Here is a 12764-nt window from a genome sequence, read left to right as displayed (position 1 = left end):
GCCACCCACTGCCAAGAAAGCTGGCCACGAAAACCCTGTAACAGCGGAGCATTGTCTGATATAGGGCCGGAAGGTAAGAGGATGGCACAAAAAAAGCCGGACAGGGTTCTGCTTTGCTGGACACAAGGGCACTAGGAGTCGGAATCAACTCGATGGCACTAAAACAAAGCACACTTAGAATGGGGTGCAAGCAGGGCAAGAGGATCACACCACCTGAACCCTGTGTTCCACCGTGTTTGGTTGACTTGTTTCTCTCTCTGCCACACCAGCCTCCTTGCTGATGATGTGGTTACTGTGGTTACAAGGACTGGGGCTGAGGTTGGACAAGGGGGTCAGCAGATGGAGGTGCCTGGAGCCAACCCACACTTCCCCTCTCAGAGAGACTCAGGTACCACACCCTTAGCCAACGTAGCTCACAACGACCCGCTCAGCCGCCAGGCCTTTTTCCTGCATTTCTAGGGGTGGGCCGAGCATACATGGGGCACGAATGAGGCAGAATAGGTGACACCAAGTGTGGCCAATGTAGAAATGGCGTCACCACCAAGCTGGAGGTGGCAGGACTTGTGCCTTATTAATATGTAAGGTCTATTTTGGTGCTTCCATCCCTTTCTATGTGTTACTAACACTCTCATTTGGTCCATCCTTTTTATCTATGTTTAGTATACATGAGCTTCATTTATTCTGTCTCTGACATGTCTTATAGGTTAATTACTTAAAACGTCTTATGATTTCTGCCTCTGCCTCACAAGCTAATTGCTCACTATCTATCCTACTTGCTTTTCTTGTTTTCTATATAGCAGAAGTGAATTTCCTTATGTAATACTTCAAACATCCATATTGCTGGGATATTCTTCCTTTTCCTTGCTTCGCCTAGCCAGTTCCTGCTTCCTGTGCCAGCCTCCCCTCAGGCTCTAGACATGGTCACATCCTCTTGCTATTGGCTCACAAACACCCTGCCCTTCCTCCGTGGCAACACTTAAGACACTTCCCTGTAATGACTGAGTTCCACAAGGGCAGGAGCCATGTCTGTCCTGTGCGTTGCTGGATCCAGGCACATGATATTTGTTCAATGATTGAAAAAGAGTCAAGCTGTGAGAAGCAGCCAGCAAACAGCTTCACTTTCCGGGTGTCTGCTCCTGCTCAGTCTCCTTCCTGAGAGGCATGTAAACAGGCGATATCACAAGTGAGTCCCTGTTTTTTTCCTGTTAGAGTTCATGTCCACACTATTTTCTCATTTCTTGTGTGCATGAGCTGTGCTTGAAAACTCCAGAAAACATGTCACCTTTTCCTCTTGTGACCTACAACTTGCACTCAACTCTCATACTTCCCTCAGGGGTCACACCTCCTCTTCGGAGCCTTCCTCAGGTGTATTCTAATAGCAGGGGGGTTTACTTTTCCCACACTGTGTAAAATCACCTTGTTTTGCGATGGCTCATTAGTCCATCTCTCCACTAGTCTTTCCCTTGCTTGTCTTTCCACACAATGCCTGGTGTGGAGCAGATGCCCTGGTCAACATATGCCGACAAGAAAATGAGCAGAGGCGGGCCTTGGCATAAAGACTTCCTTCTCTTTGGCTTCACCATGATCCCGTTTGCCTTCAGAGGACCAAAACCTCTCCTGAGCAGAAGAGGCCCCCAGCCCAGCCTTATATCCCTCCAAACTCGTGGGCAATCAAGATAAGCCCAAATAGAGGAGGAGAATGGCGGCTCTTTCCCTGCCCGCTCTGAACACCGCCTCGCTGGAAAGCAGCCTGGCAGGGTCCTCCGGAAGCTCCCTTTTCCCCTTGAATCACATCAGATTTCCTCTGGAGAGTGAAATGAGGGATCAGAGAGAGGCCTTAACGTCCTCCCTGAGACCAAACTAAAAAGAAGAGAATTCACGTGTGTCCATTAATGTGTAGTCCAGTGTTCTACAGGAAGCAGATATTCACCATACCCTCTTTATAGATGTCATTCAATAACTAGGTGTTACAGCAGAGAAGTTATTTTCATAATCATCACCTGGTTTTTTTAGACCAAGGAGCTCATCTGTGGGGGATGCCATACTGTGTCAACTTCACAGTCACATCACTCTGTTCTCGACTTTGCAATGTGAAGCGGCTAACACTTTAATGCCGCCCTGTCCCTTCAGACCACGTGAGTCTCCTTCCTGCTCCCTCTGCTCATAGGATGCAGGGGCCTTTATCAGCCTGGGCTTGGCTGGCCCGGTCCCCTTACCATGAGGTCTGGGGGCTGGTCTTGCTTCTCTGAGGATTGCACATTTTTCCCAGTTCTTACCCTCCCTGTATCCATGCCCTTTGCATGTGACTTTGCAGTTCCTCCAGCTGGAGGTGGTATATATTTCAGCGCACCACTGATGTTTGGCTTGGCCTGTGGGTAGAAGTGACACCACAAGGTTCTGAACCTTGACCATGAGAGGCCTCACGTGTTTTTGCTCAACCCTCCTACACTTCTGCCTCTGCCATTAGAAGGACATGCCCAAAGTATCAACTCTCCCTTCAGCATGGGCCCCAGAACCAGACAAGAACCTGAGCCAATGCACAGTCTACGGCAGTCACCCCCCTGCCTCGCGGATGCATAAGCGAGAGTGGACGTTGAGTGCTGGTGTGGTTTATTATGCAGCCGCAGCTGACTGAGACGCTCTCCACCTTCTCCACTCCTCTATCCTCACAGAAGAAAGGAAACACATTTTTAGAGCATCTGCTCGTGCCGACTACTTTCATATACAGTATTATATTTAATTTTTTCAAAAATCCTGTAAAGTAGTCATTATTTTTCACATTCTACAGACAAGGAAACTGAGGCTCAGAGAAATTAAGTATCTTGTCTGAAGTTATAATTTTAGCAAGTGACAGAGTTAGGATTCCACACCAGGTCTTCTGACTTCACAAGAAACACTACTTCCACTGTTGAATATTTTCTAAAGATCAGACGAGGTCGCTGGAGTATCTGATTGCCATCCCCACAGAAGATAATTATAGGCTTTGTTCCCTCACTAGTTCATCAGGGGACAGAGATAGTCACCTCATCATGTATGAACCAGGAGGAAAAGCTGTTCAACAGTGTATAAGAGTGGGATCTGCCACTGAGACCATAGAGGAAACTCGCCCTAACGCGTATGCCAATATGGATAATGAACCCTACTCATAATTAGCTATTTAGAGTTACCCTTCTATCTTTTAAGGTCAAAACGTCATCCTGTCCTCTGACTCAGAATGCCTCTAAGATACTCTTGCTGAATTAATGTAATGCCATTTTAGAAACTTAATGCCATGCTCTCTGCTAGCATTTGAAATTCATTTCTTATAAAGTAGCTCTACAATTTGCCACAAGGCTTCTCCATACACATTTCGGTCAAAAAGCTTTGAGGTAATTTTAATAGTGTATCTTGGGCAAATAACAAACAATGTTGATTTTTAACCTAAACAAAAGACAAAAGTGTGGGAGAAACTTGTTTTTCTCTTTCTTTGATCTCCTAAAAGCAAGATTCCTAACATTTCTCAAGGTGCAGAATGAACAAGGAGGAACAAGATGAACAAATCAGGGCAGAGAGGTTATAAACGAATCTCTTCCTATATGCATACACCGAAATCACTCTAAGAGTGTTAAGTTATGGAAGTTTGCAATTTGAGAAATGTGTTCTTGTGAAGAATGATTAAGAGAAATTCATCAGATTATACATAAGATAGTTAAAAGGAATATTCAGGAGCAGACCTTAATATAAGTTTCCAGATGAGCAAAGTGGAAAGGTCTGGAATTTCTCATTGAAAGGGATTTAGTATATTCTCAAAGTTGGACTGTGTTGACTGAAGACAATTAAGCACTAATGAGAAAGAGACCAAATTTTACTTAGATCTTTTTTTCCCAGTGTCACGGCTGCTTTCTTCCTTGAGTACTGTCTAGATTATTCCTGTTCCTTCTAATTACCCTCTTCCTTTCAACAAACTTTATCTCAATTCATTTCACACCCAGCCACTGGTCATCCTTGGTTTTTGTCGTCGTCTACATCTCTGGTTAGGTGTGCAAGGGCCCTGTGCGGCAGCCTTCACTTTAATCAGCTTCTGGGGCACAACTCAACGAAATAGGCATTCATCCCACCTGGCCACTGAAACCGAGCCGATGGAGACGACTGCAGGGCTGCCAGTCAGACACATTAAGGCTCCATTGGCAGAAGTTTCAAATGTGAGCCCCACATGAAAAGGCCCAGGACAGTCTCTGAGTGCACGACAAGTCGATGGAGAGGAAGTGATAGCAGTGGTTTATTTAGCAATAGCTATAGGGTCTTCTGAGCAACAGTGGGAGGCTAGCTCATTATTAATATTTTTGTTTAACTATAAAGGCTTCTTTTTAGAAAGAAATTAGGGGGCAATGCTTGCACACCTGCCAGTTCTTCATTTCAGTGGGAAATCTAGTTGTGCAGACCCCAAAGCTATGATGGTGCAACTGTCCACATGGTGGCAAGAATATCTCTTGAGTTCAATCAGTTCTAGAGAAAATTAACAGCATTTTTCTGGGTATTGGGTTTGTTTGCTTGTTCTTTGTGTCTCTCCCTCGCTAGAGTAGAAGCTCTGTGAAGACAAGAACCAAGTTTGATTTGTTCTCATTTGTAACCTCACACATAGACACATAGTAAATATTTGTTGAGATAGAAAGAAAGAAAGAAGGAGGGAGGAGGAGAGAGAAAGAAAGAAGGGAAGGAAAGAAGGAAGGAAGGAAGGAAAAGAAAGGAAGGAAGAGAGAAAGAAAGAAAAGGAGAAAGGAGAGAGAGAAAGAAGGAGAAAGAAAGGGAAAGGAAGGAAGGAGGGAAGCAAGGAAGGAAAGAAGGAAGGAAGGAAGGAGGAGGGAGGCAGGAGAGAGAAGAAAGAATACTATCCAAGTCTGGCAAATTTTTATGACAGAGGAGCTTTGCTTCCATGAAGCACCCCGTAGCCTTTTTGCTTTCTTTTTACATTACCGATGGTCTCAATCATTTCCAGCACCCACTTCCCAGCAGCCTTCCTTCCCAAACTCCTCTCTTTATCATATTTCTCAAATTTGCTACAAACTTTAGCCATCGAAATGTGCAAGGACTAAGGAGTCAACCAGCTGATGGACAAATTAGTCTATGATATCAGCAGAAAGCCAGGAGAACTTCCTAGAAACAAGGGTGTTTCAGGGATTCTTACAGAGACAATGGACACCTCTTGTTTGTTGTCAAAGCCATGAGTTTGCCAGTTCCAGACAGCTGAAGGATACGTCTCAGCAGCTGTGACCTCTGTAATGCAGAGTCAGACCCAAAGAGGTTAAATACTTTCCTTGCTCAAGGTCACGTAGCTAATAAATGCAGATGTGGGTTTTGAACTGATTTGTCTGATGGACCTGCAGAGAATATTCTAATTCTGTTTTTTCTCTCATAAAGTTTTTCTGAATTTTAAATTTTATGACATTAGATTCTGCCGAGATTGCCTGAATAATGTGCATTCTTTCACTCTATTGCAAACTTCTAAAATTTTTTATCTTTGGACATCTCTACTCTTATCATTGATAACAAGAAATTTGGTATCATTTGTAATAGTTTTTAAATATTTATAATCTTCAATAGCAAGGTCCCCCAAGATATATGGAAATTGGACTTGACTAAAAATTTATATACAGTATACAAATAAGAAATGTGTGCATACAGCAGTGCATGTGCTGAAACTGAAGTGGTAAAATTAATAGACATTACTCTGTTATTAGGAGGAAGACAAAAGTTCATCTTTTAAAGGTAAAAAGACTCAGTATGAAAATACAACACAACTAACATTTTATAAATTGTCAAATATTATTTCCTCTTTGTGAACCAGTGGAGATGCTTCTTTTCATAGACAGGTACAAATGAATTTTGCCAAAGTAAAATCTAAATTGAAATCTCCTATTTTTAGCCTGTGGCTAAACTAACGTTTACCAATACTTAGTTGCCACCCCATCATAAGGCAAAAAGAGGCAAGCTTTTTACTGCCACCTACTGCTGGAAGAGGTAACAGCCTGCTAGGTGCGAAGAGCAGCGAGCTGTGGATAGGGTGACTGACGTCCTGCTTTACAGAAAGTCCCTGTTGTCTTGGCAGCCATTCAATTCAGCATTTGTCCTGTTTCTTTTTTGTCTCAAAACTCTGATTTGATGATAAAGTAGATGGTAATTACTGGCTCTTCCCATACATCATTTAAATACTCAGTTAGTCTTCTCTCTGCCCCCTCAATGCACCCACACCTCCTCAACCTGAGCCCTCCTTCCCGCTCCAGCCTCTTTCCTGTCTTTACAACCAAGCTTCTCGAGAAAGGGATCCGTACACCGTTTCCACTTCATTACTTCTTTCCTGAACTTCTCTGAACTTCTGAAATTCAGAGCTCTGAACTTCCGAACACCCTCTCTTTCCCTAACTAGTCCTCAACACTGCTAGCTACCTACAACCATCAAATCAGTAGACACTTTTCTGTCTTTGCGTTAGTCAGCTCAGGCTGCTAAAAGCACCACAGACTGGGTGGCTGATAAACAACAGACATTTATTTTTCACAGTCTGGAGGCCGGAAGTCCGAGATCCGGGTGCCAGCACGGTCGGGTTCTGCTGAGGGCCCTCTTCCAGCTGTGGACAGCCAGCTTCTCGTTGTGTCCTCACATGGAATAAACAGAAGGACCTGGCTTTCTGGCCTCTTCTTATAAGGGCACTAATCCTACCAAGAGGGCTCAACCTCACAACCTAACTTCCTCCCAAAGGCCCACCTTCAAATACTCACACTGGGGGTTAGATTTCTGAACTTGGGCGACACACTCAGTCCATAAGTCTTTACCTCACTTGACATATAGACAGCACCGTACATGGTGGTTTGTTCTCCCTCCCACCTCACCTCTGGCCTCCTGTGACGCATTCTCCTGTTTCTGCCTTTGTGCTGGCTTCTTCTCAGTGTCCTTTCTAATTTCCTCTTTTTCTGCTTGCACCTAAATGCTTGTAATTCTGTTTCTCTTTGCTCTGCATACCATCGCTGGGTAACTACACCCCATGAATTCTACTCCAATCCACTTGATAAGGATTCCAAATTCATTCATTCATTTGTTCAAAAATATTTAGGGAGCACCTACAAAGTGCCAGTCACTGCTCCAGGTTCTGGGGTCAGTGAACAAAATGGAGGGGAAAGGGGAAAAGTTCCTGCTCTCTGTGGACAACAAGACAACAAACCACAAACAAAATAAATAAGTAAATTGGACAGTATGTTAGAGAGTGATAAGTGATAGAGAATAGAGTAATGGAGGTTGGGAGTGGTGGGGGGAGGTTGCCATTTTCAGTGGAACGGACATGCAAGGCTTCATTGAGAAGATAACATTTTAGCCGACTTGAAGGAGGAGAAGGAGTCATGAAGCGTCATGAAGATGTCAAGGGGAAGAGCAGAAGGAACAAACAGTGCAAAGATCCTGAGGCCAGAATGTACCTGTCATATTCACAGGATGGCAAAGAGGCCACTGTGGCTCTGGAACAAAGTGAATGAGGAAGAGGGTAATAGGCGATGAGGCTGGAGAGGTCCAGGGCTCCAGATCGCCTAGGGCCTGTAGGCCATTGGAAGGACTGTGGTTTCCCTGTGAGTGAACTGGTGAGCCACTGCAGGGTTTTAGGTCGAGAAATGGCATAGTCTTATTTGTTTTAACAGAATCACTCTCAGGTCAGGTTACCCAGGAAACAGACTCTGAAACTCAGGTTGTGTGCAGGCTTATTGGGGACCACTCTTGGGGACACCCATAAGGGAGTGAGGGAAGCAGAACTGGGCAGAAGAACTGTGGTGTGGTTTCAAGAGAGGCCATGGGATAGCACTTCAGAATTATCCCAAATCTTTTTACCCCTATTTAACTTAGTCATTGGATGCAGGTTGCCTCAGAGGAGAGGGCCATACCCTTGAGCATGGCAGCACCCTTTAGGCAAGAGCAATTTCCAGAAGAGAGTCTTCAGCAGTCAACACTCTCCACCCTGCAAGGGGAATCTGGGTGGGGCACCACAGCATCTCCTCAGTCCACCTCTTATACCTCTCAGTTAGACTTCGTTCATTTACTAAGTGTCAGGAAATGCTCTTCCGTCTTCTGCTTGGTCCTTGCTGCTGCAGCTTGTCTCAAGGTGCACACAATACTCGTCATCTCCCTCCTCCGTTCCCTGTGGTAGGTTCCCCTCACGCTCAGCCGGTCTACCCTCAACAATGCAATGTGAGTGCTCCTGCTAAAACATAAGTTGGATCACGTTACTCCTCTGCTGAGAACCACCAAGTAACCCCTCTGCTCAGAACCATCAAGTAACTACTCTCCATTCACTTCAGCCACGATCTATCATGATTTATATCATATTCTGGCTGGAGACCACATCTCTAACCTCATCATCCCCTATTGTTCTCTTCCTTACTCTCTTTGCTCTCATCACGCCATTATTATTATCTTATCTCATTGTTGCCTCCTTCCTCTTCTTCGAACACATTTTTGTAGGACAATTTGGCAGTTATTTTCCTACTCTTCTTGGTGAAGCAAGACAAGAATCCAGATGCTTCAGACTGAGATGTCAGGAGTTCTAGCTGCTGGTGTAAAAGGTTGTCGTCTGCAAAGACTATCTGATAGCCACATCATAAGCACTTAACTTAAAAGAATTCAACTACTGGCTAAAAAAGATAGAGATGTAATAATTTAAATAGTGCACATTACTTGGGCAGTGTGTGCCCTAGGCAAAGGAGGCAGTAGTCCTGAAACCCTGGAAAAGAATGTTTGAATGTTTTTAAATGTTTCCCAACCATTAACCAAACAAAAGTGAACTTTGTTGTTTAAGTGACTAGGCAAGATGGTTTCCTTGAAAAAAAAAAGTGAACAGTTGAGAGCTGCAGAGAAACATTAATGATAAAGAATTAGAAGAATAAAAAAATAATCTTTCTACAGAATCACATACACAAAACCATACATACCACACATTTTAGGCTATATAAGAGATTTTCAAGGGTAATTTTGACTCCATTGGTTGGTAATAAGAACTGAACCCTGTACTGGACACAGAGAACCAGAGAGAAGTGACCCTCACATGGAGAAGATGAATAGGCCCTTGGAAAGGGCATAAGGGGGTAGGGGCCTAAGGCAAGGGATGGCCAGTAGGGAGTCTCTTGGTGGACCAGGGGAGCAATTATATCTCATATCTAGTTTTAAATTTTCCTTCCTGTATTGCATTTTCTTAGCTAAAATCCTTAATAAAGTCTGTTAAATGTGACAGCCACGTCTTAGCTGTGATCTGGGGGATAAAGGGAAGTATTATGTCCACGTTTGGAGTGAAAGCAGTAGGAGCTGGTGTTGTGGCCTAAACAAGTCGTCATGGGCTCCGGTGGTTGAGAGAAAATTAGAGCAGCAACCTGGAACAAGAGGTGGCAAGTGACAGTAACGGTGAACTTGTGGAAAAGCAAACAGCCTTGGGACACCCATAGATATCTAGAGAGGGGATAGAATTTCCGTAGTTAGACAGGTTAAGGGCACAGACTGCATTCTTCAGGATTAAAAGGGAGGATGCTCGTCCCTTTCCATCACCAGAAAAGCATAGAATTGGGGAAAATTCAGTGTATATATACAAAAAGAAATATCTAGGGTAAAGTGGTTAAACTTGGAGAGAAAGATTAGGGTGGGCTAAAGGAGGAGTCTAACATTATATTTTTTGTTTACATTTGTATTGCTTGCATTTATTAAGATAAGCATGCATTAGTTTTTTAATTAAACAAAGTTCAAGGAGAAGGTCAATAACTATGAAAAATGATTATAAAACTCATCGGAAATAATTTATTTGTGAGAAATAAGAGTATTGGGGGGAGAATTGCCCTCTGGATTACAAAATATTATAAAACTACAATAATTAAAGTATTATGGTGCTGATATAAGGATGAATTAATGCAAAAATGTGGCTTAGAAACAAACACTATTATGCATAAAAATTTTAATAAATTAAGGTGACATGATAAAGTAACAGAGAAACAATGTTCACGGACAATAGATACCTATATGGGAAAAATAAGTAAATCTATTTAGGAGATCCTTACATGATACCATATTCCAAAATAAATTCCAGATGGATTGAAAAGCTAAATCAAACAAATAAGAACACTGATCAGATCTCATGATCAGAAATATCCTAATATGGGAAAAAATAAAATAATGATTTCAATTCGTAAAATTTTAAATGTTTTTGTGTCCAAACAGTCATAGACTTAAAAGGCAAAAAAACTCAGAAAAACACTTTCAACAAATATAAATGTAAAGGATTAATATCTTTAATATACAAAGAGCTCATACAAATGGTTAACAGGCAAAATACACAGATAATTTACAAAAGAAGAAATAGAAACAGCTTATAAACATAAAATATTCAATCTCATTAATAAAAAAATATTTTGCCCTTTGAATTAGGAAAGACTTTTTTAAAAACTTTTTTTATTCTAAGTACTAAGTAAATGTGAAAATACTTATGTTAGGTGAAAATCAATGGATATAAATTCGTATGACTGCAAATATTTTTTTAACTAAAAAAACAAAAAGAAAAACAATATATGATTTCTATTTGGTGTGATTTAGCTTCTTCTCTATATTCTTCTGTATTTCCCAGATTCCTTTTTATAATCATGCGTTACTTTTGTAGTCAGAAAAAAAATTCTTCCCCAGAGGCTCCCGGATAAAATCCAAATTCCTCAGCATAGCATCTGAGAACGAGCTGGCTTCTGCCTCTGTTTGCCTCTCACCATTCTCCGGTCCTCACTTTCCTAAGGTCATGCCAAATTGCTTTCATTTCCCTAATTGCCATGTCATCACTATCTTGGGTTTATTTGTCTTTATTATTTATTTATTTTTGCCTAGAGTGTTCCTGAGTGCCCTTCCCACGCTCTGACCTTCCTAATTGGCCTCTGATTTCAAGCCCCAGCCTCCTCTGGGGTGCCTTGTGGGGTCAGATACCCCCTGCTTTGTGCCACCACAACACTGTGATTCCTTTCTTTCTCTTTTTTTTTCTCTTTTTTTGAGGAAGATTAGCCCAGAGCTAATATCACCTACCAATCCTCCTCTTTTTGCTGAGGAAGATTGGCCCTGAGCTGACATCCGTGCCCATCTTCCTCTACTTTATATGTGGGACTCCTACCACAGCATGGCTTGCCAAGCAGTGCTATGTCTGCACCCAGGATCTGAACCAGCGAACCCTGGGCCACCAAACAGAACATGCGCACTTAACCACTGCGCCACCGGGCCAGCCCCTGTGATTCCTTCCTCATGGCACTTATCACACTGAATTGCAATCAGGGTGAGCAACCATCCTAGTTTGCCTCTCCCTAATTCTAATTCACTGTTATCTTGTTCATATCTTAGACTATGAGGACCCTGACTTCACAGATTGTTGACATCATCTCTGGGTTTTTAAAGTTTTATTCTTTCCATTATACATATTGTCTCTTTTACGATCTTTACCCACCTTAGTCTTGAGTTTAATAGAGGACAGTACACAAGTAAATGGAAGGGTCAGTGGTCCTCTCAATAGGTGATATAGGATGGCTCTCATTGTGGTGAGATCTGAAGACACTAACAAGTTATTCAAAACTATTTCTGTTATAGGCTTGTCAGAGCGCCAATGAAGTTTCCCTCGTAGGTAAAAGCATTTTGGTAACTGGAATGAGCAACATCTTGATTAGTTAATAGATTAGGGTGGTTTTGTTTATTCCTCCCTTCAGTGCTCATTGTAACTTTGAACAGTTGTTTAAATACTGCTATTTAATACTGCAATCTGCCCCACTTCAGTCCCACATTCCCAACTTCCCTGCTTTGCTCTTATTTTTCATATTTTCTTTAACACTCATCATCTTCTAAATGCTGGTAAAATGTATTTCTTTATTACATCTATAGTCTACAGTCTACTCGGCCCCCCATCACCACAGGACAGGGATCTCTGTTTTGGTCATCAATTTATCCCAAGTACCTACAAAAGTGCCTGGCACATAATAGATGCTCAATTAGGTTTTTCTTGAATGAATAGATCTGCCTAAATTAGAGATGATCGCTCTTTTTGGTTAACTCATTATAATTTTTTAATCACAAAATGAAAATTTCAAGATATCAACAGAGGCCTTTTACTATCTTTCCTGAAGATAAAAAACAGGATACCCTTAGTAACAACCAATTATTACTTTCATGACAATTTAATTGAAATGTAGAAAGCAGGTCAGCATAATTTCTAACAAAGAAGAATTTCTAAGAAGAAATTTGTAGACATTTCATATTCTCCATCCTTATTGTGATACATAAACTCTGTTTTGGGAAAGAGGCAGGCAGATCTCAGTGACATGTGCCCAAGAGCCACAGTGATCACAGCCTGCTAATTCCATGTTTCCCACAAGAAGGAAAATTGTTTTCTTGTCTTCAGAGTATTCAGGGGCCATAGAAAGTATGTAGGGGCCCTAAAGAATCCCAAAACTGTTTAGAAACAGAAGCATTTCTCAAATTTGCATAATATCCTGTAGCAGCCAGCCTCTAAGATGACCCCCAATTATCCATGCTCCTGATACCCACACCTTTGTGTGGTCCGTCCCACAGTGAATCAGGGCTGGTCTGTGGGACCAACAGAATATGCAGAAGTGACTGTGTGTGTCTTCCAAGGATTCATCATAAAAAGCACTGAAGCATCTGCACTGGTCTCTGGATGACCTCTAGCTCTTGGAGAAGCAGGCCACCATGGTATGGGGACACTAAAGCAGCTTGTTGGAGAGACCCATTAA

Source organism: Equus quagga, chromosome 2, assembly GCF_021613505.1.
Source record: "Equus quagga isolate Etosha38 chromosome 2, UCLA_HA_Equagga_1.0, whole genome shotgun sequence".
NCBI classification, from domain to species: domain Eukaryota; kingdom Metazoa; phylum Chordata; class Mammalia; order Perissodactyla; family Equidae; genus Equus; species Equus quagga.
Note: the sequence above shows the minus strand (reverse complement) of the source record.